At 39.0% G+C, this 6,052-nt stretch overlaps 1 long non-coding RNA gene across 1 annotated transcript; it reads right to left on the bottom strand.

Annotated features, from left to right (window-relative positions):
• Nucleotides 1-604: 604 nt before the first annotated feature.
• LOC112846361 (uncharacterized) lies at nucleotides 605-5,573 on the bottom strand. The gene is made up of 3 exons (XR_003219299.1): nucleotides 5,242-5,573; nucleotides 2,916-3,262; nucleotides 605-1,906 (listed from the first exon to the last, which is right to left on the bottom strand). It is a non-coding gene; the product is annotated as an uncharacterized LOC112846361 (long non-coding RNA).
• Between the last annotated feature and the right edge of the window lie 479 nt (nucleotides 5,574-6,052).

Raw genomic sequence — 6,052 nt, 5'->3', positions numbered from 1 at the left:
CTGCGCTTGAACCGGAACCGGATGTAAGTCCCAAAAAACTGAATTTTGGAACTGAAATTGAATTGTAGAACTGAAACTGAATGGTGAGAAGTGAATGTGAAATTATTCGAGAGCTGAATTTTTAAAGGATAAAATGCAGTTTCAAAGCAAATCAATTCATTTTCAAACCATAAATTCAATTTCAAATTAAACTAATTCAAATTCAGTTTTCAAAAGCTTTCATTCAAGTTACAATTCAGATTCAATCCGAGTAATTCAAATTCAAATTTAACTTATTCAAATTCAGTTTCTGATGGCACAGATTTCTGCCCATAGGCCGGATCCTCAGGAGAATGCAGCCCATGAATTTGGAGACCCGTTTAGTGTCTTTACACAGTTTTCAGTGTTCTTCCAGGCGTTTTTGGTGTTCCCATAGCAACTGTCTGCCCTGTCATAATGAGTTTAACCTGTTTACATTTATTACATATTACATTAATAATGTATCCTAGAGGAAATAATGTTCAAAACAATAGGTATTCATGTATTTTTTAGTAACTGAGAAAATTTAAGTTAAAAATAAGGAATATAGGATTAAATGACCAGTTTTGTTTTTACATTATTTCGCTTCCTGCAACAAACATCAGGAGGTTGTCAAGCTTCACAGTACAGGATCAGCGAAATATCTGCAATACACAAATGTTAAGTTTCATATAACTGTAAGCTCTAAGCTGTTAAACCGAATGAGATGGATTTTTTTAAGAGTGTTGACTCAAAAAATTTTGTAACATCAAATAAATAAGAAGCTACTTTCAGCTGCTAAAAAGGTCTCTACTGTGAGCTGCTCTGCATGTATGTTTGGCAGAGTCACAGACAGAAAGAAAAAGTTTTATATTGATATTAAAGGGCTCTACTAACTTTAAACCTTAACGGACTTTATACAACCTTCCCATATGGAAAAGATATATATATATATAAATCTTATAAAGTTTGTATCTGTCTTGTGTGAAACTTTTATGAAAAGCATACAAGAGTGAAAACAGATATAAGATCCCTTAAAAATTATCTAAATGAAACGTGTATGTTTTGAATACTTACTAAAACAATATATGAAAGTAATGAGAAAGTGGCCACTTTCATGAGTAAATCATATAAGGCTTATATGATTTACTATATGAAGTAGGCCCCATGCAAGTCTTTTATAAGTTTTTTTCTATTTCTTTTCCATACGGGTTTAAACACCCACAATTTAGGCAACAGTTCTGTAGTAGCTGATTAATTCCTTAAAACTATCAGATTGGTTATTGATCATCTATAATCCACCAGACCTCATCTACACACCATCACACATTATGTAATGAAACTGTAAAGTGCTGATCCTGAATCTAAAATACAAAAAACTATAGTTGATTCTGAGATTATAGCACATAAATTCATTCATGTTTGTAACACAGTTTCATCTCATGAACAGCCTGAATATGGATAAACTGTAGTTCAGAGTCACTGACAGACAGCACAGACACACACTGTTGGTCTGAGTCTGAACATGATGATGATCAGAGACGTCTGATGTCTACAGTCGTCTGCTGGATGTTCAGGATAGTTCATTTCCATCTGTCCTCAGATCGTCTGACTCACAGTTCAGATGTTAAGAATTAAGAGGCTCATTTGAACCTCGAGTTGGTTTATGTTTTCTGTACATCAAGAAACCGACAAACCGACAACAGCAGCAGGAGACTCAGAGTTCAGCTGTAAAAAACTCAGACATTTCAAACATGCTACTAAAGAACAGAGTCACACAACTCTGTTTTTTTGTAGATCAAAATACCAACAACAGCAACAAGAAGCACAGCTGGAACAGTTAAACCAACGATCAGCCCAACAGATCCATCCTTCTTCCCTTCATCCTCTGTGTCTCCTCCTGCCTTACCTGCAGGTGAGAAACAGGTGTGAGGTGTCAGCTGTCAGGTAGGTGATGAGTGAAGAACAGAACAGAATCCATTTCCTCTTCTAATGCAGTAGATTAGGTCAAGTGAATATTGTGTAAAATCTTACATCGTAGAGGGATTTCTGAGCTCTTTAATTAAAAAAAGATGCATATGATCTGACCAAAACTGTTAAAAACTGCTGGCATAAAAGAAAACCTAGCCAGGTTATACAGGGTCAAAGGGTGGTTGGAGCTTTGCTCAGCTACTGCAGGGTGGAATGGTTGCCTGTCTCTCACAGGGCTAACACAGAGAGACAGGCAACCACTCACACTCACAGGCAAGTTAGAATGGCCAGTTAACCTAACCCCACTAACTAAATGTCTTTGGACTGTGGGAGGAACCCAGAGTAGCCGGAGAGAACCCACACAAACATGCAAACTGCACACAGCAAGAGCCCAGCCTGATAGTGGAATTGAACCCAGCACTGCTGTGAGCCAGCAGAGCTACATACTATGCAACCATACTAGTTATTAAGAATCACATTTGTTTTTCAAAGTAACAAAAAATGTTAACTTAGACATTGCATTAGGGTTTATGTCTTTATGAATTTTACTCATTTGACTTAACCAGAAGGGGAAAAGAGAGAAGATGGGGTTTCACAAAGCCAAAACAAATAAAAATAAAATTCAAATAAAATAAATATTTCCTTCATCCAAAAATCTTTTATTGGTTTGGTACTTATTCGTTGTTGTTCTCCAAATGGCAGCTTTATGGCGTACACAATTTTGGTGAGATCATTTGTATCTTCTATCCACATTGTAGGTAAAACACCGCATGAATCTGCTGCACTATTCAAACTGCTGTCAGACATTATCTACTGCACTCTGATCACATCACTCAGACCAGCTGCTTTCTACAAAGTCTCATCAACAACATCTTTAGAAACAAACATCAACAACCAGGAAGCAGCTTCACCTCTGATCACACACACACTCAACTCTACTCACTCACCTGGAGGATCAACACTCAGTGTGACTCTACTGATGGGTTTACTGTTCTTGTGGTTTGTTCCTCTCATGAAGATACGACACTCGTATGTTCCAGCATCATTAATCGTCACATCCTTCAGAATCAAAGACACGTCTCCATCCTTCATCTGTCTGTCCTGCAGATCCACACGATTCTTAAAAGATGGATGCTGGTTGTCTGTAACAAACAAACTATCCTGGAACAAAAGGACAAATTCTGGCTCCAGGTCAGTTCTGCTCCACTTCACAGCAGTGATCAAGATGCTGTTTGGAGCTCGACATGTCAGAGTGACGTCCTGTCCAGACTTAACCACAGTGGTTTTTTTTGGTCTAAAGGATGAAACAACAGAGCACAGAGGTTAAAGGTCGGAGACTATAGATGTTTAAATCTATAGAAGATGTCGACAGGAACTAGGGAGACCACAGAGCTTTATTTGTATTTATTTGTAAAGTGTACTTCCTGAAATTCCTCGGTTTTAATATCAACACTTCTGGCTACCGTAATTCATTACACAGCATCTCTAAAATTAGAAATATCCTGTCTCAGAGTGACGCTGAAAAACTAGTTCATGCATTTATTACTTCCAGGCTGGACTACTGTAATTCATTATTATCAGGGTGTGCTAAAAACATATAGTTAGGGCTGGACCAGGTTGATAGGTTCGTAGCTTAAACCTATTCGCTGGAACGTTAAAGGCAATGTGGTTACACAGCAAGCAAGACACGAAGTAGGCAAAGTCCTTTGGGTTACTCATGCATGAGGGAGGCCTGCCTGGAGCCAAGTGTCGTTCCACCTACTTGACCTCCATCAGACTCTCAGCCAGGTTCCCCACAGCACTCCTTTTATTGCGGTTACTTGAATATGCATAGGGTCATTAACATATGATGTATACATACACACAAAGAGTACCTTGCATGTGGTTTTGTAAGTGCGTGTGTATGTGTATGTGTATGTGTATGTAAGCTGCTGACCAAAAGGGTCATAAAGCAGGAACAACATCCTAGGTCATAAAGAGGGTAACCTCCCCACACCCAATCTATGGGTCACCCTAGATAACACAGTGAAGCCATACAAAGGGCAGGAAGTTTTACCACATCAAAAGAAGCAGATCTTCCAGATAGGATGTATCTGCAATAAAACACTATAGCCCCTCACCCAGAACCTCGAGAATCTGGGGAGGGGAGAACAAAAGAATTCCTTTCAACACACAGTTAAAGTACAAATGGTAAGAATAAAAATGACAAACATTTAACAATTCACTCTAACACAGGTGACCTTGAATCCTCCGTTAGTTATGCTGCAATAGACGTAGGCTGCCGGGGATTCCCATGATGCATTGACCTTTTTTCACTAGCTATGAGTTTATACACCTCTCCAAATAAATAGTTATTATTAGTCACCCTGGAGGTTTCTTCCTGTTAAAAGGGAGTGTTTCCTCCCCACTGTTGCCAAAACACTTGTTCATGGGGTCATATGATTGTTGGGATTTTTGCTGGTATCTTCGTATTATTTATTGTAAGATCTTTACACAAAAGCTTTTTGAAACGGGTCCTCAGACCGCTTAACAATGCAGAGATAGTGAAAAGCATTCATTCATGTACCTTCACACATATTAACTTGAGTGACATCTCATTCTTAAATTCCCAGGATTTAATATGATGTCTGCTCATCCTTAGCAGCTGTAACAGCCTCAACTCTTCCGGAAAGGCTTTCCACAGATTTAAGAGTGTGTTTATGGGAACCGGGACATTTTTTCTGACACACTTTGAAGCTGATGGACGTTTTGTGTCTGCACTAAGTACGTTTTCAACCGCCAGCTTCACTCCTCCCCTCCTCCTCCAGCTGTAGGCTTTAACATTGAGTTTCCCCACACATACAGACGAGTTAGAGAGCAAGAGAAGAAGAGACTGATTCATAAATACTACTACTACTAATAATAATAATAATGGATTGCATTTATATAGCGCTTTTCGGGGCCCTCAAAGCGCTTCACAATTCCACTATTCATTCACTCTCACATTCACACACTGGTGGAGGCAAGCTACAGTTGTAGCCACAGCTGCGCTGGGGCAGACTGACAGAAGCGAGGCTGCCATATCGCGCCATCTGCTAATGTCTTTGTTTCTGCTCTAACCTTACCCAAACAATGCTGCTCTACAACTCTAGACTACCAGCCACAAAGACAACAGCTGGAGAAACATCTGTCTACCTCTGACATCCACCAGCTCATCCATACAACAAACAAACATCAACAACCAGGAAGCAGCTTCACCTCTGATCACACACACACTCAACTCTACTCACTCACCTGGAGGATCAACAACACTCAGGCTGATGATGCTGATGAGCTTCCATGAGTCTGTTTCTTCCATGAAAACACGACACTTGTATGTTCCATCATCCACACTTGTCACACGTTTTAAAATCAAAGACACGTCTCCATCCTTCATTTGTCTGTCCTTCAGATCAACCCGGTTCTTAAAAGATGGATGCTGGTGATCTGTAAAAACTCGCTCATCTCGGTACACAAGGACATATTCTGACTCCAGGTCAGCTCTGCTCCAATATACAAATTTGATATTTTTATTTGGAGCTCGACATGTCAGAGTGACGTCCTGTCCAGACTCAGCTGTGATGATTTTCTGGTCTGAAAGAGGAAACAACACAGAGCAGAGAGGTTAAAGGTCAAAGTACAATTATGATCAGAATGATTGACTTTAAATATTTTGTTTATTTCCTTTGACATTTGAGTTACACATACACATACAAACTCCAAAACACGTGCAAAAGACAACAGAAGTGCTCCAGGATGCTAGGAGCAGTGTTGAGCTTTTGCTACCTAGTGGCTACACAAGCCAGGAAGTACCAACGACCAGATTTGGTGTGTGGTAGTAACAGGTAAATGAACATTTTTTTTGAATTATTTGAATATATATGAGTGCTTGTGTATAAATACACAAACATACACATATGCTTTCAATTGTGTAATTTAAGTGATCTAGGTAGCTCTGTTTTGGAAGTTCAGTTAATGCTAGAAATGTGTTTTGGAATTTGTACGTGCTTTGTCTCTAGAGGCCACTGCATATATTTATATATAAACATATATATATATATATATA

The sequence above is a fragment of the Oreochromis niloticus genome, linkage group LG3 (assembly GCF_001858045.2).
Source record: "Oreochromis niloticus isolate F11D_XX linkage group LG3, O_niloticus_UMD_NMBU, whole genome shotgun sequence".
NCBI lineage: Eukaryota > Metazoa > Chordata > Actinopteri > Cichliformes > Cichlidae > Oreochromis > Oreochromis niloticus.
This window is presented reverse-complemented; position numbering and strand designations above follow the sequence as displayed.